Source organism: Bubalus kerabau, chromosome 7 (genome assembly GCF_029407905.1).
Source record: "Bubalus kerabau isolate K-KA32 ecotype Philippines breed swamp buffalo chromosome 7, PCC_UOA_SB_1v2, whole genome shotgun sequence".
Lineage (NCBI taxonomy): Eukaryota > Metazoa > Chordata > Mammalia > Artiodactyla > Bovidae > Bubalus > Bubalus kerabau.
In genome coordinates this window covers 30,113,505-30,137,016 of record NC_073630.1, presented here as the reverse complement: position 1 = coordinate 30,137,016, position 23,512 = coordinate 30,113,505, and the positions used below count along the sequence as shown (strand labels likewise).

At 38.3% G+C, this 23,512-nt stretch overlaps 1 protein-coding gene across 1 annotated transcript in view; it reads left to right on the top strand.

Moving 5' to 3' along the window:
* Nucleotides 1-23,512, top strand: part of COL25A1 (collagen type XXV alpha 1 chain) — a 494,071-nt gene that overhangs the window by 174,365 nt on the left and 296,194 nt on the right. The gene's annotated exons all lie outside the window — the stretch shown is intronic.

The following is a 23,512-nucleotide window of genomic DNA, read 5'->3' as shown; positions in this document are numbered from 1 at the left end:
AATCCCTTACTAAACTTCTTAAAGTAGTAGTAATTCCAGACAGATAAACTGGAAAAGAATCTGGGTATTAACTTTTCTGATTCTCTCCTCTCCAGATGAGTCTTTGGTGATTAGATAGCAGACAGTCCCCTGAAATCACCATTGTGAGGTTTCCTCCTGTGTACCATGGGTCATTGTTTTAATCCTACTCTAGTATAAAGACAGTCCCTGCCCTACTCTGGGATGCACTGCAAGATAACAGCTTCATCATGTTCATTTCTTAGGGCCAGGTTAACTCTCAAGCTGGAGTGGATGTTCCCTGGCCAAGGCTAAACTCTTAGCCATAGATATTCAAGCATTTTCAGGCACAGAAAAGCCAAACACACTTTGGTATAGAGCTGACTGCAAAGCCAAATCCCTACCATGATTTATTGGCTGAAATATTCCTTGGAGAGGTGGGGGCTCAGTTGCTATAGAACGGAATATAGCATCTCTTTAGATACCAGAGGAGGCATGCATGCATGTGTGCTGTGTTGCTTCAGTCATGTCTGACTCTTTGCGGCCCTATGAACTATAGCCCGCCAGGTTCCTCAGTCCATAAGATTCTCCAGGCAAGAATTACTGGAGTGCGTTGGCATGCCCTCCTCCACCCAGGGATTGAAGCCACGTCTCCTGCATTGCAGGCAGATTCCTCATTGCTGAGCCACTGGGGAAGCCCAGAGGAGGCTTCAGGGAGTAAATTTGTCATTTCTCATTGTTTTTGACGATTTCAATTCTATTTAAGTTTCTTTTATGCAAAGTTTTGCTGTTGTTCAGTCACTCAGATATGTCCGACTCTCTGTAACGCCACGGACTGCAGCATGCCAGGCTTCCCTGCCCTTCACTACTGACGTATGGTATGAGTGTTGCCTTTGTTCATACAGGTGTCAAGGTGTTGTGTTTACGTTTGGGGTGTGTACAGATCAATATGCACTGTTCCCCACTCGAATGTTGATGGCCACCACTCCATCATCACGTTCAACAATATTCCTTTGCTAACTAGATCCACGTTGTGTATAGGTACATAACATAAACAAACAATATCTCAAAAGGAACTAACATTGGCTGTTTACTAAGTGGTGTTTAGTCCAGTTAGTCCTCATACCAGCCCTCCAAGATTGGTTTTACTGTCCCTTTTTTTTTTTTTTTCTTTTAACCGATGAGGAATCTAAGGCTTAAAGAGTAACCTACCTGAGATCACCCAACTAGTAAATGATAGAGCTGTGTTTCCATGCCTCATACGTCTCGATCCAAAATCAATGACTTTCCTACTTTAGCACACCATTTCAACTAGAGCTTATTTCTGCATCAATAACTCATCCTCTCTTTGGGTACTGGAAAGAATAGTGGACTAACTGTAACTCAACCATGTTGAGGTTCCATTATACCTTATAAATGTTTGATTCAAGCAGCACATACTTAGGAATGAAGGACTGGTCCTAATACTCAAATGGGTCAAAGCGCTGTAGAATGTTTTATGGCTAGGATAGAATATGCTGTTCCAATGTAATGTTCTGCCTGGTCATGAGTGATTCTTATTCAATATTTTGAAGCTTTTCCTCCCTTTCTCTTATCACACTTATCTAATTCTTTAATGAATGAAAAAATGAGTTGTTCTGAAAGTGAGACTGTAAAGTGAGGAGAGAAGTATCCTATTAAGCATAATCCTATAGCTTTTATTTATCTTTAAATATTTGTTTATTTGGCTGTGTCGGGTCTTAGTTGCATTGTGCAACATTGTTGCGGAGCAGACTCTCTAGTTGTGGTGTGTGGGCTCAGTAACTGCGGCTCACAGGCTGAGTTCCCTGACCAGGGGTCAAATCCACATCCCTAGTATTGAGGCGGATTCTTTTTTTTAAGATAAGCTTTTTTTTTTTTCATTGGAGGATAATTGCTTTACAATGTTGTGTTGGTACATCGTGAATCAGCTCTAAGTATACATACATCCCCTCCCTCTTGAACCTCTTTCTCACCCTTCACCCCATCCCACCCCCCTAGGTTGTCACAGAGCTCTGGGTTGAGCTTGTGTTATACAGCAACTTCCCACTAGCTATCTATTTACATATAATAATGTAAATGCATACATTTCAATACTGCTTTCTCATCCCACCCTCTCTGTCCCCAACTGTTTCTTCAAGCCTGTTCTCTTTGTCTGTGTCTCTGTTCTTGTGCAAGGCAGATTCTTAACCACTGCACCTCCAGGGAAGTCCTAGAATCCCATAGCTTTTAAAGTGAAAGTTATCAGGTCACCACTTATCTCATATTTGGAATAAATGCAATAGACTTTGTGTTAGACTGTAATAGATATCTGGTGTAATTTAGTTTTATTTGTCCTTGAAACAAGAAGATTTGCTATATTTTGGAATATTATTAAAATGTGCACTAGTTTGTGTTTATATTACTATCGAATTTCGTTATTGTGTTTTGTTTTTATTCTTAGTACAGGACATGGTGATATGATGATGACATATGCTTGAATTCTATTCTCAAATCAGAGCATGTCAGTTTAGGAAATATTGTTCTACCTTCCTGTTTCCAGAAATAAATTTAAGGTATGAATTTCACTGCTTACAAATGTTCAGATACCTAAAAGCCTTGATTTAAAAGTGGGTACAAAATGGAGTAAATTGGCTTCTAATGAGTCAGTTTGTCTTGTTTTAGAAAGAACTTGAACATTTATCAAGAAAGTATGTTTTTCATTTGTGTACTTTACTTTTTTATCATGAGATGTATGAAAAAATTCTAGAATTTTAAATCTTTTTTTCATTTAAATTAGCAAAACGGTGAGACTTTCCACATACACATTTTCTTCCTTAAGAAGAAGGCTACAGCACAACAAAGCACATAGAAGTTAATTATAGATCTTGGTGAATGAGAACAAGACTTGGTGTTGGAATAGGAATTGAAATTACTCTGTGCCTCTCTTCCCACCTTTTTGTTTTCTTCAAAAGAAGAACCAATAACAGGTAGCATTGACTGAAGGAAAAAAAAATCACAACCTAAAATTTGAGAATTATGTTTTATTCAGGAACCTTCGGAGAAGGCAATGGCACCCCACTCCAGTACTCTTGCCTGGAAAATCCCATGGACGGAGGAGCCTGGAAGGCTGCAGTCCATGGGGTCGCGAAGAGTTGGACACGACTGAGCGACTTCACTTTCACTTTTCATTTTCATGCATTGGAGAAGGAAGTGGCAACCCACTGCAGTGTTCTTGCCTGGAGAATCCCAGGGATGGGGGAGCCCAGTGGGCTGCCGTCTATGGGGTCACACAGAGTTGAACACGACTGAAGCGACTTAGCAGCAGCAGCAGCAGGAACCTTACTGAGAACTACAACCTGGGATAAAGCCTCTCAGATAGCTCTGAGGGACTTTTCCAAACAGGTAAGGGAGGAGCCAGAATATATAGGAGTTTATGCTAGGAAAGAAAAAAAGACGTAGACAAACATTAAAAAATTACTGCTAACCACAAAAAACAAACATCTCAAGTTAATGATTTCAGTGCCTTTCTTTTTTTTTTTTTTTTTTAATTTTATTTTATTTTTAAACTTTACATAACTGTATTAGTTTTGCCAAATATATGTATGGGAAGATGTAAGAGTCTGGACTTTTGAAGTTATTCCTTTGATACTCAAATATCTAGGGCCTGTATCCTCTTTTTCTCTATCTTGAATTCCCCTCCAGGCAAACCATCCAGGAGCTGCTGCAGTGGCATATGGCTTGATAGCAGGCAATGTTTTGTTGTCTATAGTCGTACTTCTAAAGTCACAAAATACTTCTTTCCTAATAACCTTACCAGAAAACTGGCAAAAGTTGTTTTTATGTGATATTGAAATCATGTTTAGTGAGCCATTCTTTCTATGTTTATATCTACTGGCAGTTGCAATTTTCATCTTGTCAGCCCACCAAAGTGAGGGGTTCTCTTTCACTGGGGATAAATCTATGTATTGAATGGACTACCTAGATTATAGCAAACTGCCTTGAAAAAAAAAATCCTTGTAACCATTAGTAATGTCATATCATCATATTTTTCCCTAAGGGAAAGCAATCTGCTACATGACTTTCTTCCACACATTCATGTAGGATTAAAAGTTGATGTTTAGCAGCTTCCCAGGTGGCTCAAGTGGTAAAGAATCCTCTTGCCAATGCAGGAGACACAGGCAGGAGAGGCAGGTTTTGATCTCTGAGTCAGGAAGATCCCTGGGAGAAGGAAATGGCAACCCACTCCAGTATTCTTGCCTGGGAAATCCCATGGACAGAGAAGCCTGGTAGCCTATAGTCCATAAGGTCGCAAAGAGTCAGACATGACTTAGCAACTGAGTACAAAAGTTAAATATTAAACATCCCTTTGATAGCTCTAAGAAAGAAGTATCCTATCTGTTGACATTGGTTCAATTGCAGAGTAGGGGCCTGTTAGGTAGAATTCCATGTCAGAGTCCTCCCCTTGATTTGTTGCTATTGTTATTCTAAGGGAAAAAATGAGGGTTTTCTTTGTTTTAAAAAATTCTATAAGTATTAAGCAAACATGATAAACAAATAGGCTACTTCACAGTTTTAGGACAAGTATCAAACAAGTTAAATGTATTTATTGAGAAATTCCCAGTTATAATAAAAGGGAGAATAAAATAAGTATTTTTAATCTTTTGCTCTATCCAAAGAAGAGAATAGAGAATGTTTCTCTATCCAAAATAGATAATGAATTAGTAGAACTGAACTATTTGGCTATTTAAGTCTGTGCTTTGCTTGTTTGATTTTGGGTACAATTGTTCCTCTTTAGAAATTAGAATAATTCAGTTATTGTTGAGTGTCTGCCATAGACTTTATTAGTTTTCAACTATTGAAAACTAATATTTCAACGATATTGAAAACTTTATTAGTTTTCAACTATTAATACACCTTTAAAAAAAGTATAACAACTATTCATTCTCCACTATCAGTAAAAGATTAAACTCTGGAAGGAAAATAAAGAAAATATTTCCATTTTTACAGTTTCTATTTTCACATCTATCTTTGTGAGTTTATGTGATATTCCTTTAAAAATTGTTTGTAGAACAGAAAAATAAAAAATTTGTGCATCATTAAGGAAAGATTGTAGCCAGAATGGAAAACTTCACAAAATCATGTATTTTAGACTTTTATTTTAGAGAATGATTATAGCTAATAATGTCTAGCCTCCACTGAGTAGTTTGCCCACATAATTACATGGTGTAATTTAACATTACATTTTAGGATGTTAATTAAAACCTTCAATTTAAGTCAGGATAAAATTCTGAGAAATACATGGGATATGGGAGTGGGAGTGGAAGCTGAATAACTGTCTTACTGTATTAAATTAAACATTGATTAAATAGGGAGCAGAGATTGCAAAAAAAAAAAAATACCATCTTGCACAAAGTAAAATGCTAATTTGATATGTTTTAAAGTTCATGTTGACACTATTCAAGTGTGGAATAGTGTGATAAAAATGATCAGAGAATGTATTATTTTACTTCTTGTGTGTCTAGACTTGCATTTTGTGAATTTCTTTTTCTTCATGAATCAAATATACTCTGAACTTTTAATGTGAGGTCATCGGTGCACATTCTGGGCCTCAGGAGAGTGGATTGAAACAGCATGTAGGTTTTATATATCTGTCCCTCAACTTGTATAAACTTACCTTGCTGTTTGTTTGCAATTGTGTGTCAGAGGCCATGAGGAACCATCAGGAGATGCAGAATTTCAAGATGAACTTGAAATCCTAGGGAGACAGAAGTAATCCACGGTGGCTTTAGGGCCCAGGCCCAGGTCCAAGAACAACAGCTGGCCCCATCAAATGCTTAAAATAATTAAGAATATATTATGGTTCTTTACACAAATGTGGAAATAATTTCAGTTTTCAATTTCAGTATCAATGAGTATTTTTTCTTTGTAATTGTGGGATGCCTTATTTCTTAACTATTGGCCTCCAAATAAACATTACTACATACATATTTTGTTAGGGAGAAGTTCAGTATACTTAACTGTATTTCCATGTACTTATTGATTTAACCAAGCCCTGTTTATGCCATAATTTAATCATTGCATCTTAATCATTTATTCATCCATTCAACAAATGTTATTACTATAAATAGGGACTTATTTATTGGTTTTATTGGTCAGATTGTGAAAATAATGAAAAATGAATTTTCATTTAGAAGGACACAATTAATGGAATGATATGATTTTGCTGTGTTAAGCAGAGATCTCTAGATTTAAATTAAACCAAAAAGTTTGTGGTTTGGGGCAGTAAATCTGGCATCGTTAACATTGGTTCCTTATTTTTCTAGCTCCTGATTATTTTTTGAGAAGGGAAGACTTCCTTATTAAAGTTCTTGTTAACAGAGAAAAATTAAACTCCCCACACATCAGTCATTATAATCTGCTCTGCATGTGAAAGGTGTCAAATAAATATCACTGGAATTTTTGAGAAGTCTTTACAGCCTCTCAATAGTGAGCTTAAGTATAAGAATATTTGATTCCTCTTGCACAGCCTTAGAGGGTCTGCAATGTTCACTGCAGATAACTTACTTCATCACCTGAGTGTAATGAATATGAGTAGTGATGAGCTGCACAATGTGCTATTGTTGGATAAAGTAGACATCCATAGATGTCAGTTGTTAAAAGGTGGTTGATGGCACTATTAAATTCAACTACATCCTTACTGATCATTTCTGATAGAGAGGTGTTGGAGTTCCAGTTACCATAGTAGCCTCATCTATTTCTCCTTGTTGTGCTATCAGTTTTTGCCTTGTGTGATTTGATGCTTTTTTGTTAGGTGCCTACACCTGAGGATTGTTATGTCTTCTTAGAATATTTGACCCTTATGATTGTGTAATGCCCCGCCTTGTCCCTGATAACTTTCCTTGCTCTGGAGTCTGCTCTGTCTGAAATTAATATAGGTATTCCAGCTTTCTTTTGAGTAGCATCAACAAGGTATATCTAGACCTAGATCTATTTCTTCATTCACTTACTTTTAAGTGTCTTTTTATTAAAAGTGGGCTTCTTATAGATAACGTACAGTTGAGCCTTGTTTTATAATATGATCATTGGTGTGATTATATCCGGAGAAGGCGATGGCACCCCACTCCAGTGCTCTTGCCTGGAAAATCCCATGGATGGAGGAGCCTGGGAGCTGCAGTCCATGGGGTCGCACAGAGTCAGACACAACTGAAGCGACTTAGCAGCAGCAGCAGCAGTGATTATATCATTGAAATTTAAATTGGGTACTGATATAGCTGGATTCATATCTACCGTATTTATTACTATTTTTTATTTTGTTGCCCTTGTTTTTGTTCTTATTTTTGTCTTCTGTAATTTTTCTGCTCTTTAGGTTTGAATTGAGCTTTTTATATGATTCTATTTTCTGTCCTTTCTTAACATATCAGTTACACTTCTTTTTTCACTTTTCTTTGATGGTCTCCCTAGAGTTCACAATATACATTTACAACTTATCCCCGTCGTCTTCCAAAGAACACTATACCACTTCATGGATAGTGTGAATATCTTATATTTACAAAATAATCTTAATTCCTTTCCTTCGTACCTTGTCTCTTTGTTGTCATTCAATTCAAAGAATTTGTAAATATATATAATGTACATTTGTACATACTTGTACATAATTGAATATATTATTGTCATTATTATTTTAAACAAGCTGTTATCTGCTAGATCAGTTAAGCAGAAGAAAAATAAAAGTTTTTATTTTACCTGCACTCATTCCTTCTCTGATGCCTCCTTTTTTATGTAGATCCCAGTTTCTGAACTACTTCATTTTTCTTTTTTATGTGGAAGTTGTTTTACCATTTCTTGCATGACAAGTCTACTGGCAACAAATTTCCTCAATTTCTTTTTCTAAAATAGTCTTTATTTCTTCATCACTTTCGAAGGATAATTTCACAGAGTATAGAATTCTAGGTTAGTGGTTTCAATTTTAAAGCATAGGTTCAAAGGGTACAGAATTTTCAACACTTAAAGTATTTAGAGTGTTTTTTGAGAAGTTGGATGTAATTCTTATCATTGCTGCTCAATAGGTATGGTGTTTTCCTCACTCTCACCCCTTGACTTTTTCAAGATTAAAAAAAAAATCTGTGATTTTTCTCAAGTTTGAATATGATATGCCTAAGTGTCCTTCCCCCCACCCCCCCACCCCCATTTATAGTTTGATGTTCTCTGAGCTTCCTGGACCTGTGGTTTGATGTCTGACATCAATTTGAGGAAATTCTTAGCCCTTAATGGGCTCCCCAGGTGACACAATGGTAGAGTTCACCTGCCAGTGCAGGAAATGCAAGAGACAGGAGTTCAGTCCCTGGGCAGGAAGATCCCCTGGAGGAGGAAATGGCAACCCGCTCCAGTATTCTTGCCTGGAAAATTCCACGGACAGAGGAGCCTGGTGGTCTACATTCCATGGGGTCGCAAAAGAGTTGCAACCGAGCACAATATTTTAAATATTGCCTCTTTCCTTTTTCTCTTTCTTTTCCTTCTAGTGTTCTCATTAGGCATATGTTACACTTCTTACAATTGTCACATAGTTCTTGGATATTTGGTTCTTTTTTAAAAGTCTTTTCTTGATTTATTTTTTAGTTTTGGAAATTTCGATTGTCCTATTCTTAAATTCAGAGATTTTTTTCCTAGCCATGTCCAATCTACTAATGAGTCAGCCCACCAAAGGCATTCATCATTTCTGTTACAGTGATTTTGATCTCTAGCTTTTCTTTTTGATTCTTTCTTAGAATTTTCACCTCTCTGCCGACATTATCTATATCTGTTCTTGCATGTTGTGTACTTTTCCCATTAACATCTTTAGCATGTTAGTCATAGTTTAAAAAAAGAAAAAACAAAAAAAACCCTGGTCTGATAATGGCAACATCTTTGCCATTTCTGACTCTGGTGCTTGTTTATTGTCTTCAAACTGTATTTTTTTTTCTTTACCTTTTAGTATGTCTTGTAATTTTTTGTTGGAAAATGGACATGATATATTAGAAAAGGCAAGTGTGGTATTTAGGCCTTTAGTAATGTGATAGATGTTGGGAGAGAGGAGATGTCTACAGTTCTATGATTAGATCTCAGTCTTTAGTGAGCCTCTGATCATGGACTGTCAGTTTCAGCAGTGCTTATTGTTTTTTTTCCTCCTCTCAGGTGGGACAGAATGGCTTGAGGGGGTGTTTTCCTTCCTCTGTGTTAGGTTCTGCTATAACCCCAACAGGTTTTGCAGTGGTAAAATTGTTTCCACTGATAAAAGGCCTGAGGGTGGGCCTTTTAAAGAAGAACAGAATACTCTGCCATATTTCAGAATGGTTCCAGAACTTTGAGAGAATTTGTCTTCAGTATTCCTATGAGGACATGTTTGAACTCCTAGAGATAAAACAGAAGTATGTGGGCATCCTTATAATTGAGACCTTGTGGAATTTTTAACTCTCAGACTTGTCCACACTGAGCCTCCAGCAATTCATCAGTGATACTGTACATTTCCCTACCCTGGCACTAGTTCTGCTGGTGGTTTTTGCTTGTGGGTTTCCTCTTTCATGTTGTGAACGCTGTGATTCTCTTTTTCTGCCAGTCTTTCTCTCTAATTTGGGCTTGCTGTGTGCCATGTCACCTAACTTCTCTGAAAGAATGAGTTATTGATTTTTTAGTTGGTTTAAAGCTTTTTTACTTGTTGTTAGGGAAGAATGGTAACTTTTAAGCTTCTTTATCTGTGGGACTGGAAACTTAAAGTTACATGTGTTCCTTGAAAGCACTGATTATGTATAAGTCATCTTTATACATCCCCTTAATGTAATTATCGGAGAAGGCGATGGCACCCCACTGCAGTACTCTTGCCTGGAAAATCCCATGGATGGAGGAGCCTGGTAGGCTGTAGTCCATGGGGTCACACATGAGTTGGACACAACTGAGCGACTTCCCTTTCACTTTTCACTTTCATGCATTGGAGAAGGAAATGGCAACCCACTGCAGTGTTCTTGCCTGGAGAATCCCAGGGATGGGGGAGCCTGGTGGGCTGCCGTCTATGGGGTTGCACAGAGTTGGACACGACTGAAGGGACTTAGCAGCAGCAGCAGCAGCAGTGTAATTGTCATGGTGCTCCTATGTAGTTAGTTCTCAGTCCTCTCAAATGAATGACTAGATATGTGTCTACACTGTCAAAAATTGTTTTGTGATCCCTTTCTACTGTTGAAATTCTGTTTTGTTTTGCTTTTACTCATCTGTCCTAAAGTGTGACATCTCCACTGTTGCAAGTCTGGACAGTGAATCTACAATTGAAATATGTGACTGGAATTTGTCCCAACTTCAATCATATGGTCAAAGGTCACCTTCTCTAAGATACATGTTAAGCAGAGGGGGTTTCGTGTGTACTGTTGAGACATCATCTTGGCAGCAGCTTCTCTAGATCTCATGCTCCTTTCGCAGATCTAAGCACTGCTGGGGCTGCTTCTCACATGGATGCACCAGGAGCTGGAATTCTGGAACTACTGACTCCTTGATGCATCTATTCTACCCTAGCTTCAGGAGAGGGGTTTTGTAAGAAAAGCTACACAGTTCTTTTTATTGCCTAATATCTCACCCTTCTCCCCACTGAAACCCCTGTCACATCTCCACACTCCTTTCTACAGTTTTCATCAACATTACCCAAGGAATGGAAATGGATGATGGAAAGTAGAACAGAAAAAAAATAGATATAAAATCAATGTTATGACTGTCCATCTAGTTCAAATGTAAAAAACTAAGAATATTAAGCCCTGCACACTTCATTTTCTTGGCTTTTGACAGAGTTCTTCATAAACCTACCTTTTGACTTTCTGTTTGCCTGTACCCAGCAGTCCCACCCCATAGACCTTAGTGTCCTTAGGATTTATCTTTCTTCCTACACAAGAAAGTCTTTGAGATCATGAATCCTACAGCAGCTCGCACAGTCTGAAATACTGTTTAGCATGGGAAAAGAAATGCTATGTGAAATGGTAAAACTCCAGCAGAACCATCTGGGTGGGCTTTTCTACTTTAATTCTATATCCTTTTGAAGTCTCCCTGAGCATACAAACTATTGCTCTGCACCTTCATCTTTATGATTGTAGAGTGGCCAACTATTGGATCAAATACACTCATGTGCCCATATACATCTACACACAGACAAATATAAAAGTAATTTTTGTTAAAGAACAGTAGAGATTCATACTAGCTAAATATATTTTCCTAAATATAACCTAACTTGCAGATTCCTGTGCCCATAACCATTCTACTACCATTTCATACTCAGAGGTCAATATTACATAAGGAATAGTCCGTTACCATAAGTAATAGTCCATTACCAGGCTTATGCGTTACCTGCCAATTGATGGCCACTCCCTAGCTGTCTTAACATGGTCTTAAAAGCTATACTTTCCTGTAGCTCATGCCAACTCAAATTCTTAGCTAACATGTCACTTATAATAATCTTTGGACATGGAAAGGAGAAAAATGAAGAGATCCATTTTGTTTCTGTTCGAGCCAATCCCCCAGAAGTCAGGGTCCAGGTATTTCAGTTGCTGCTTAAAATCTACTGGATAATTTTAATGAAAACTTCTGATGTATAATTTTATGATTCTAAACACTACAAAAATGTTACACCTTATTTTGAATTTTATGTAAACATCAGATCTTCCCTGCTGGCTCAGACGGTAAAGCATCTGCCTACAATGTGGGTGAGCTGGGTTCAATCCCTGGGTTGGGAAGATCTCCTGGAGAAGGAAATGGCAACCCACTCCAGTACTCTTGCCTGGAAAATCCCATGGACAGAGGAGCCTGGTAAGCTACAGCCCATTGGGTGGCAAAGAGTTGGATATGACTGAGCAACTTCACTTTAAATAGATCACAAGCCCCAATGTTCATTGCAGCTACAAAATGTTCATTGCATCACTACAAAAATGTTACACCTTATTTTGAATTTTATTTAAACATGGGAATTTGATTTTTGGACTGATGCATTTTGTTTCCATCTTACAAGTATTTCAATGGCTAGCTATATTCACAAATTTTTAATAATTTCTTAGTGTTCTAAGAATTACTGGTCTAGCTGTCTAATTTGATTGAAGTTTGATTCTTGCCTTAACAAATACTCTATTGAAGTTGTTCTTTACTGTCTGGCAGTTTTCTTATGCCTTAAATATATAATCATTCCTTCCTTCAGAAGACCAAAAATTGGGTGGTCTTGAAGATGTAGTACTAACACAATTTAAATGCAAGAGTAATTTCAGCATTCAGATTGCCACTTATATGCTACCAGTGCTATGCATGCCTTGCATAAAGAAAATACCCAATTACCTATCTTTGGCAACCTCACACTCTACTACCTGCCAAAAATGAAATTGCTCTACATCACATTGCTATTCTTTGTAAATGTGTTTGAATCTTATGCTCCAGACTTACTGAAGCGGTTTGAATTCCCAGGATATAGACTATTTTCTTATGTTTTCATGACTTCCACACACTGTTCCCTTAGTTCAGAAGTCACATTCCACCTCTCAGCCCCATTCTCCATCACCTTCTACACCTGCATAACTCCTTATCCTTCAAAACTCAGCTCAGATGTCATATCCTTTGGAAAGCTTTTCAATTCTGCCTTCTCCGTCTGGAGAAGCCTGGATTGAATGTCCACCCTGCAGTTATACTTACACAAAATTATCTGCCTTTACATGTTTATAGCTTTATAAATCTCTCCTAATTGGTAAGCCCAGTGATCTTAGGAACTAATGCCACTTATGTCTGTATTGTCAGCACATAGTAGATGACCAGTTAATATTTAATGAACTGAGGGAAATATTGCTTGTGGGTACTTATCAAAGCATTCATTCTGGTTTTTCTATTGTACCTGGATGATGTATGTGAAGCTCACCAATCCACTAAGTCACCCACATATTCTATAGAGAAGACTTTTTATTTCTTAAAATATTTGGACCTTTTCCTGGAACTATTATCATTATTGTTCTTTGTATGTGTGTGATAGATGGACATTGACAATTACTGATCATCTGTGATTGCTAGATCTGCTAGATTAGTATATTTTCTCATTTAATGCTTGTGATGACCCTTTAAGATTGGTTTTTTATTTTATTCACTTTATAATCAAGGACCTAGACACTAAGAAATGCTAAGTAATTTTTTCAATTTCTTTTTTTTTTTTAATTTTATTTTATTTTTAAACTTTACATAACTGTATTAGTTTTGCCAAATATCAAAATGAATCCGCCACAGGTATACATGTGTTCCCCATCCTGAACCCTTCAATTTCATATCTGCTAAATGGCAGAGCTAGGATCTGGATTCTAAGTCTATCAATTATTTAGAGCTCCTCCTTTTTGCACTATGTATGTTGTATTTATTTTGATGTATAGAAAGTGCTCATGAAAGGTTCCTAGAAGAAGATCCTTATGTATGGAAATAGCATTAAAGGAGTGATTCATAGAATGGTTAGCTCAGTCATCATACCCTTATATTCCCCAACTTATCATAAGTAGCTATTCAGTTTTAAATATATTTGGCCTTAAACATGTCCATTAAACAACCACAGTGAGCATTTTCAGAAACTATGCTGCTATAAAAATAAAGTCCCCTGGACACTTTGAGAATTACAGAAAATTAATAACAACACTTAAACTAAAAGTTACATTTGATATCACACACACAAAAATCCATACATGTTAAGCCGTCAAGATAGAGCTTTGCTTTAGAAAAAAATCTCTTGTGATATTAAGGGATCACTTTGGAATTCTCTAAAAATGTGATATTACGTCTCTGCACAGTGTCCAGGATACAGGATCTGGTTTGCACATTTGTGACAAATCTCTTCCCAGAGCTGCAAAACAATTTGTTTCTGTCATCAGGGGGTTAAAGAGGCAGTTTTCTTCCTGTGCTGTTGAGAGACTTTTTTTTCCCTAGGAGGTCAGGGAAATACATCAGAAGAGAAGATTACTCACATTTGCCCCAGTGCTACTAAAATGGTTGTTTTTTGTCTCTCCTGTGTGGAAGCCTTTCCTGTTGTTCACTTATCAAAGAAATTGAATAAGTGCTCCTATGCCACCTCTGCTGTTTCAGTTCTCTGGTTTCCCCCTTATCAATCAGATTTTAACTTGGTTGTATAGGGAGCTTTAGTTCAAAGCTCAGCTGAATTTGGTGGTCCTTCTTCAAGTCTTTGTGGACATGTGCCAATTTTGTAAAACTACTACAGAGTTCAGCAGACTTTTGCATTCTTGGCAAGATTCCATCTCTAAGAGATCTGGGATAAGAATAGGAATAACACTACATAGAGAATACAAAAACCTTTGTGGGAATGTGATAGAGTAGTTTATATCATGTGCTTCCTCATTTTTCTCTGCTCTGTAATGATATGAATTTTTCAGGCTATATCAAATGTAAAATTTACTTTCTTTGGAACTACTCTAATTTTTATTTATTTTTTGAGAATTTTTAATAAGGAAATATTTGTATATTCACTTTACTTAAAATTTTAATATAGACTGAGAAGAGATATTAGAGAGAGGAAAAAAAAATTGCCTTTTTAATAGATAGCATACCAAAATAGAAATGTTGGATTTTATCATTTATTCACCTATTTAGATAACCTTTGAAGGCATCAGGGAAGAAAAATTCTATGGTTTCTTAATTAAATTCATTAATAGTAACAGTGGCAAAAATAATAATCATTTATTGAGCACTTATTTAATTTTTATAAATAGGAACTTTCATCTGTGTTTTACATATATCATTTTATTTAATTGTCACAAGAATCTTATGAGGATTAATTTACTTATTTGCCTTCTCCAAAACAGGAAAATGAAGTATAGAGAAGTTAAGAAAATTTCCTAAGGACAGACAGTATTTCAGTTAGTATGCTTTTGATGACAAGAAGAGAAAATAAAACAGTAGGGACATTTACTATCTGACCTAACTATCAGTCCAGAGTTAGAGCTACTCCAGGGTTAAGTCAGTGACATCATCAGAGACCTGTTTTCTTCTCATCTTTCTACTTTGCTGTCCTTAGCAAATTGTCTTGTCCAGCTACCATTTATTTATTTATTTATTTTTTAAAATTTTATTTTATTTTTAAACTTTACAATATTGTATTGGTTTTACCAAATATCGAAATGAATCCGCCACAGGCTGCTATATTTTCAGACATCGTAGGCAGAAAACTTTGTCACCAGAGAGAAAGAAAAAGGAAGAAGCGCTTTTCTCAGCTCTCTTTTTAAGAAAGAGGAGTCCCTTCCAGGATATTCTATAGGCAGTCTTGTACTGTCACCTCATTGGCTGGAATCACATTATATGCTCAAGTCTAAACCAATCACCAAGGAAAGGAGACAATTCCCACACAATTGGCCTATCCCAGTAAAGATTCACTCCAGTTCAGTTCAGTCACTCAGTTGTGTCTGACTCTTTGTGACCCCATGAAATGCAGCATGCCAGGCCTTCCTGTCCATCAAACTCCCAGAGTTTCCCCAAACTCATGTCCATTGAGTCGGTGATGCCGTCCAACCATCTCATCCTCTGTCATCCCCTTCTCCTCCTGCCTTCAATCTTTCCCAGCATCAGGGACTTTTCAAATGAGTCAGCTCTTTGCATTGGGTGGCCTAAGTATTGGAGTTTCAGCTTCAACATCAGTCCTTCCAATGACCCAGGACTGATCTCCTTTAGGATGGACTGGTTGGATCTCCTTGCAGTCCAAGGGACTCTCAAGAATCTTCTCCAACACCACAGTTCAAAAGCATCAATTTTTATGCACTCATCTTTCTTTGTAGTCCAAATCTCACATCCATACATGACCACTGGAAAAACCATAGCTTTGAGTAGATGGACCTTTGTTGACAAAGTAATGTCTCTGGTTTTTAATATGCTGTCTAGGTTGGTCATAACTTTCCTTCTAAGTAGTAAGCATCTTTTAATTTCATGACTGCAATCACCATCTGTAGTGATTTTGGAGGCCCCCAAAATAAAGTCAGCCACTGTTTCCCTATTTCCCATGAAGTGATGGGACTGGATGCCATGATCTTCGTTTTCTGAATGTTGAGCTTTAAGCCAACTTTTTCACTCTCCTCATTCACTTTCATCAAGAGGCTTTTTAGTTCTTCTTCACTTTCTGCTATAAGGGTGGTGTCATCTGCATATCTGAGGTTATTGATATTTCTCCCAGCAATCTTGATTCCAGCTTGTGCTTCCTCCAGCCCAGTGTTTCTCATGATGTACTCTGCATATAAGTTAAATAAGCAGGGTGACAATGTACAGCCTTGACGTACTCCTTTTCCTATTTGGAACCAGTCTGGTGTTCCATATCCAGTTCTAACTGTTGCTTCCTGACCTGCATACAGGTTTCTCAAAGGCAGGTCAGATGGTCTGGTATTTCCATCTCTTTCAGAATTTTCCACAGTTTATTGTGATCCACACAGTCAAAGGCTTTGGCATAGTCAATAAAGTAGAAATAAATGTTTTTCTGGAACTCTCTTGCTTTTTCGATGATCCATCACATGTTGGCAATTTGATCTCTGGTTCCTCTGCCTTTTCTAAAACTAGCTTGAACATCTGGAAGTTCACGGTTCACGTATTGCTGAAGCCTGGCTTACAGAATTTTGAGCATTACTTTGCTAGCGTGTGAGATGAGTGCAATTGTGCAGTAGTTTGAGCATTCTTTGGCATTGCCTTTCTTTGGGATTGGAATGAAAACTGACCTTTTCCAGTCCTGTAGCCACTGCTGAGTTTTCTAAATTTGCTGGCATGTTGAGTGCAGCACTTTCACAGCATCATCTTTCAGGATTTGAAATAGCTCACCTGGAATTTCATCACCTCCACTAGCTTTGTTCATAGTGATGCTTTCTAAGGCCCACTTGACTTCACATTCCAGGATGTCTGGCTCTAGGTGAGTGATCACACCATCATGATTATCTGGGTCATGAAGATCTTTTTTGTACAGTTCTTCTGTGTATTCTTGCCACCACTTCTTAATATCTTCTGCTTCTGTTAGGTCCATACAATTTCTGTCCTTTATCGAGCCCATCTTTGCATGAAATGTTCCCTTGGTATCTCTAATTCTCTTGAAGAGATCTCTAGTCTTTCCCATTCTATTCTTTTCCTCTATTTCTTTGCATTGATCGCTGAGGAAGGCTTTCTTAACTCTTCTTGCTATTCTTTGGACTCTGCATTCAAATGGGAATATCTTGCCTTTTCTTCTTTGCTTTTCGCTTCCATTCTTATCACAACTATTTGTAAGGCCTCCTCAGACAGCCATTTTTCTTTTTTGCATTTTTTCCCTTGGGGGTGCTCTTGATCCCTGTCTCCTGTACAATGTCTTGAACCTCCGTCCATAGTTCATCGGGCACTCTGTCTATCAGATCTAGTCCCTTAAATCTATTTTTCACTTTCACTGTATAATCATAAGGGATTTGATTTAGATCATACCTGAATGGTCTAGTGGTTTTCCCTACTTTCTTCAATTTAAGTCTGAATTTGGCAATAAGGAGTTCATGATCTGAACCACAGTCAGCTCCCGGTCTTGTTTTTGCTGAATGTATAGAGCTTCTCCATCTTTGGCTGCCTAGAATATAATCAGTCTGATTTTGGTATTGACCATCTGGTGATGTCCATGTGTAGAGTCTTCTCTTGTGTTGTTGGAAGAGAGTGTTTGCTATGACCAGTGCATTCTCTTGGCAAAACTCTATTAGCCTTTGCCCTGCTTCATTCTGTACTCCAAGGCTAAATTTGCCTGTTACTCCAGGTGTTTCTTGACTTCCTACTTTTGCATTCCAGTCCCCTATAATGAAAAGGACATCTTTTTTGCATTCCAGTCCCCTATAATGAAAAAGACATCTAAAAGGTCTTGTAGGTCTTCATAGAACCGTTCAACTTCAGCTTCTTCAGCGTTACTGGTTGGGGCATAGACTTGGATTACCGTGATATTGAATGGTTTGCCTTGGAAATGAATAGAGATCACTCTGTCATTTTTGAGATTGCATCCAAGTACTGCATTTCGGACTCTAGTTGACTGTGATGGCTACTCCATTTCTTCTAAGGGATTCCTGCCAGCAGTAGTAGATATAATGGTCATCTGAGTTAAATTCACCCATTCCAGTCCATTTTAGTTCGCTGATTCCTAGAATGTCTATGTTCACTTTTACCATCTCCTGTTTGACCACTTCCAATTTGCCTTGATTCATGGACCTAACATTCCAGGTTCCTATGCAATATTGGTCTTACAGCATCGGACCTTGCCTCTATCACCAGTGACATCCATAACTGGGTGTTGTTTTTGCTTTGACTCCATCCTTTCCTTCTTTCTGGAGTTATTTCTCCACTGATCTCCAGTAGCATATTGGGCACCTACTGACCTGGGGAGTTCATCTTTCAGTGTCCTCTCTTTTTGCCTTTTTACCTTTGTTTTCTATTTCTCCTCCAAATAGACCCTCAGAGAAAAGTGAACAAAATGGGGCTTTGTTAGCAAGGAAGATTAGTGGGCAGGGGACTATGGCTGCTGGAGAGGTGGCCAACAACATCTCATATATACTAACAAGTTGTAGCCTGAAGTCCAGACCCAAGCAGGTTGCTGCTTCTTAGCCTGTGCTCTTAACCACAGGCTATGAAAAGTTTAATACTAGATTCTCAAGCAGTTTTCTCTAATCTTTTGCAACAATCACATATTCTAAAAAGTAAAGTTGAGCAAAGTGTGATGTTGGAGAAAACTCTTGAGAGTCCCTTGGACTGCAAGGAGATCCATCCAGTTCATCCTAAAGGAAACCAGTCCTGAATATTCATTGGAAGGACTGATGCTGAAGCTGAAACTCCAATACTTTGGCCACCTGATGCGAAGAACTGACTCGTTAGAAAAGAGTCTGATGCTGGGAAAGATTGAAGACAGGAGGATAAGGGGGCGACAGAGGATGAGATTGTTGGACGGCATCACCAACGCAATAGACATGAGTCTGGGTAAACTCCGGGAGTTGGTGATGAACAGGGAAGCCTGGCATGCTGCAGTCCATGGGACCGCAAAGAGGTGGACTTGACTGAGCGACTGAACTGAAAGAGCAAAGAAGCATATTTTTCAAACAGGAATTTGGGGTGAAGGAGATTTCTAACCCACAATTCACCACATTTACTATGGACAGATAAGCTTTAACCTGTAAAGGATATATGTATCTTAAAAGGACATATGTATAATACCTTAATGTTTCTTAAGAAGAGTAGACAGTCATTATCATTAATCACATCTACTTCCCATGAGAAGAAATAAATCACTACAGAATGAGGAGGAGCCTCAGACTTAATTTAAATATCTAGAGGATCTTCTAAAACATCCAACAGTTATTGCCCATGTTTATTTATAAGAAAATGGAAATATAATGATATGATTTCATTTGTACTACTAAATTAATCCATTTATTTACCATTTCTTTACTCAGTAAATATTTATTTAGTGCAAATAAAAAAAAAAGATTACATTAAAGGCAGTAGGATAGAAATAGACAAACAGAAACTAGAGAGAATAAACAGAAATCTGAGGAAACCATAATCTCAGTCTCAAAGACTAAATATGAGATTCTTCCAGTGTATTAAAGTGTGCATTTCTTTAGTTTTAGGGTAATATTCACTGTAGAAAAATGACATTGAAAAATAAACTTTTTTAAATCATTATGTGTTAAGCATTAAACATCTACTATATTCCTGACATTATTTGGTATTGTTGATTTAAAATAAATACTATATTCTTCCTTTAAAGAGCTGATAAACTAATGAAGGAGAAAAGTAAGCACTTGGCTACAACATTACGAAAGCTGTGTAATGGAATGTATTTAAAGTCCAAGAAGATCAGGGATGGAAGATCAGGGATAGCTTCACAAAGGAGTATAATGTTTGGGCTGAGGCTTAAAGAATAAAAAGAATTTTCCAGGTGGTCTAGCCATTACCCAACTGGCCGAGGCCAAATCTAGTCCGGAAGCACTGGACTGTACCCACCAGTGTCCATCAGGGAAGTTCCAGGGGTAGGGTTCCAAAGCCAAGACAGGGCACTCTACTGGCTTGCTACTGAGCCAGAAAGCATAAACATATAGCAGTTAATTCCTGCTGGATGCAGAGAAGAGGAAGGAAAGACATTCCACATAGAATGAATAGTATTTGCAAAAATATACCACAGTACACTGAGGAAACACAACTATGGCTGAATAAGGATCCTATGTGTAGATGTACAAGGAGAAGCTGAGTGAAAATATGAAGCAGTGACTAGGGAAAGATTCTGAAGGGCCTAGTGTGCCATGTAGAAGTTTTGAACTGATCCTATCCATGAGGAATTCTTGAAGGATAAATGTTATCTGCTTAAAATCTTAGAAAGATCACTCTGGAGCTGACTTGGAAATACCTTTCAGGGAAATGGGATTGTAATTGTAGTCACGGAGACCAGGTAGGATGCAGTTGCAATTGCAGACAAGAGCAGACGAAGGGCCAAGCTGAACCCGTGGTAGTAGGTATGGAAAGGGAGAAGGGAAACGTATATATGTTATCCAGTCTCTATAGATTTTGAAAACCTATTAGATGCGGTGACACTAAGAGTCCAGGATAATGGACTTTTATCCACTGTCCACTGTCTCCAATTTCTTGGTGGACAGTGGTGCCATTACTCTTGATTGAAATTAGAGAATGAATAGGAACAGGATAAACTGAGGGCTTGTAAAGCATGAGTTTGAGGCTAGGAATGGGGAAGAGTGAAGGAATAACCTGAAAAATTCAGTTTTGTGCAAATTGTAAACGAGGCATTTGGAGACTTTGCCCATGTGAAACTGGTGACATTTACCTAGAGATTAGGAGTGATATGTGACTTAAAGCTACGGATTTGAGAGGCATAAATATTTAGGTTGAGCCATGCTGCTGCTGCTGCTAAGTTGCTTCAGTTGTGTCTGACTCTGTGCGACCCCGTAGACGGTAGCCCACCAGGCTCCCCTGTCCCTGGGATTCTCCAGGCAAGAATACTGGAGTGGGTTGCCATTTCCTTCTCCAATGCATGAAAGTGAAAAGTGAAAGTGAAGTCGCTTAGTCATGTCTGACTCCTCGTGACCCCATGGACTGCAGCCTACCAGGCTTCTCCATCCATGGGATTTTCCAGGCAAGAGTACTGGAGTGGCTTGCCATTGCCTTCTCCGAGGTTGAGCCATAGAGGTAGGTAAACTCCTACAAGAAAAAGAGCTAACAGAGAAGAGAGTAAAGGATATGAATTTTGGAAAGCATTAACATTCCAGGGACAGTGAGAAAAAGTGGAGTGAGTCTGTAAATCACAAAATGGAATTATGGAAAACAAAAGTAAAGAAATTTCAAAGTGACTGCTAAAACATAAACATGATAAACATGATAGAGAATTTATCCAGGAAGTAATAAGGCTTCCTGAATAAATACCAGCTGAATATCAACCCTAGGGGACAGATTTCAAATCAGTGATGTAGTCCCTTTTTAGATGTACCTGGTTTCCTCCAGCCTTGTGATTCAAGACTGTTTTAGGAAACATGGCCATTAGGTAATATCAGAAGAAATGACAATGAAAGCTCTTTTAATGTTTTACTTGACATCATCTTAGTGGAGGATAGAGGACTGCTGCTGCTAAGTCGCTTCAGTCGTGTCCAACTCTGTGCGACCCCATAGATGGCAGTCCACCAGGCTTCCCCATCCCTGGGATTCTCCAGGCAAGAACACTGGAGTGGGTTGCCATTTCCTTCTCCAATGCATGAAAGTGAAAAGTGAAAGTGAAGTCGCTCAGTCGTGTCCGACTCTTAGCGACCCCATGGACTACAGCGCACCAGGCTCCTCCGTCCATGGGATTTTCCAGGCAAGAGTACTGGAGTGGGGTGCCAATGGGGAGTTATTTATAATATAGTAGAAAGGTCCAAAGTAGGATGGTACTAATAGTTTTTGGTCAATAGACAGTAAGTAACAAATAGCTATAGGTTGGCGAGAATAGAGAAGGGGAAAAATGGAGTGGGTGCTCACTCAAATCTCTGAGTGCTCCTGGAACAGCGTTTGCAGCCCCCTTGTCCTTTGTGGTGGGTGTCCTGAGCATTCTCAGTAGCACTCGCTCACCACTGAATGACAGGACCAGGAATTTCCTTAAATTTGTACCTTATAACAGCCGTCCACAACAACCTTTTTGTACAAGGGACTGGTTTCATGGAAGACAGTTCTGTGGATGGGGGAGGGGCAAGGGGGATAGTTTGGGGATGATTCAAGAGCATTACATTTATTGTGCACTTTATTTCTATTATTGTTACATTGTGATATATAATGAAATAATTATACAGCTCACCATAATACAGAATCAGTGGGAGCCCGGAACTTGTTTTCCTGAGCTCAGGTGGTAATGTGAGGGATGGGGAGCGACTGTAAATACAGATGAAGCTTTGCTTGCTTACCACTCACCTTGTGCTGTGCGGCCCAGTTCCTAACAGGCCACAGACGGGGAGAGGTCTGTGGCCTGGGGGTTGGGGACCCCTGCCTTAAGGGAGACAATGTGGTGTGGCCTGAAGGGAAAGAAATACAGAAGACGTGAGTAGATGGTGATCTTGGACATTTCTGGTGATCCATGGCTACTACTTTCTTCTACCCTGAGTGATGAGGAGTTAATGCAGAACTTTAAAAGAAAAGCTCTTCCCAGCAATTATTTGTTCTTTGACTCTATAGCACACACTCAGTCTCTCTGAATCTTCTCATGTTATTCAAGGTGTATCTACATTAGAAATAAAATTATTTGAATTTTTAAATACTCTATTTATATATTTGGCTTCCTTGGTAGCTTAGCTGGTAAAGAATATGCCTGCCATGCAGGAGACCCTGATTCGATTCCTAGGTTGGGAAGATCCCCTGGAGAAGGGATAGGCTCCCCACTCTGGTATTCTTGGGCTTCCCTGGTGGCTCAGCTGGTAAAGAATCCACCTGCAATGCGGGAGACCTGGGTTTGATCCTTGGGTTGGGAAGATCCCTGGAGAAGGGAACAGCTACCCACTCCAGTATTCTGGCCTGGAGAATTTCATGGTCTGTATAGTCCATGGGGTTGCAAAGAGTTGGATGTGACTGAGTGACTTTCACTTTCACATGCATATATTTTAATGTTTCTATAATGTATGCATATGTATATATTTTGTGTTTCAGAGTCTGCACAGAAATAAATATAAACTAAACACAATATTTTATTTCTATGTCCAAGGAAAAAAGTAGGCATTTTTTTAACCTAAAGGGTAAAATTTTAAAAAACGTTTCCTACCAAATGCTCTAAACAATTGGCTGTATTTTCACACAAGATATAGATTTCATGTAACTTGGACATGTACATAAATAGGTTTATAAGGTATGTTGAACATTTTATGCTGATACTTTTTAGATTTGTATTTTAAAAACAAAAGGATGGGAAGAGTTGATCACATGGAATTCAAAGTTAAAGGAATTTAAAGAAAAAATGTTGTTATACATCGATCCCTTTCTCTACTCAAAGGTACGC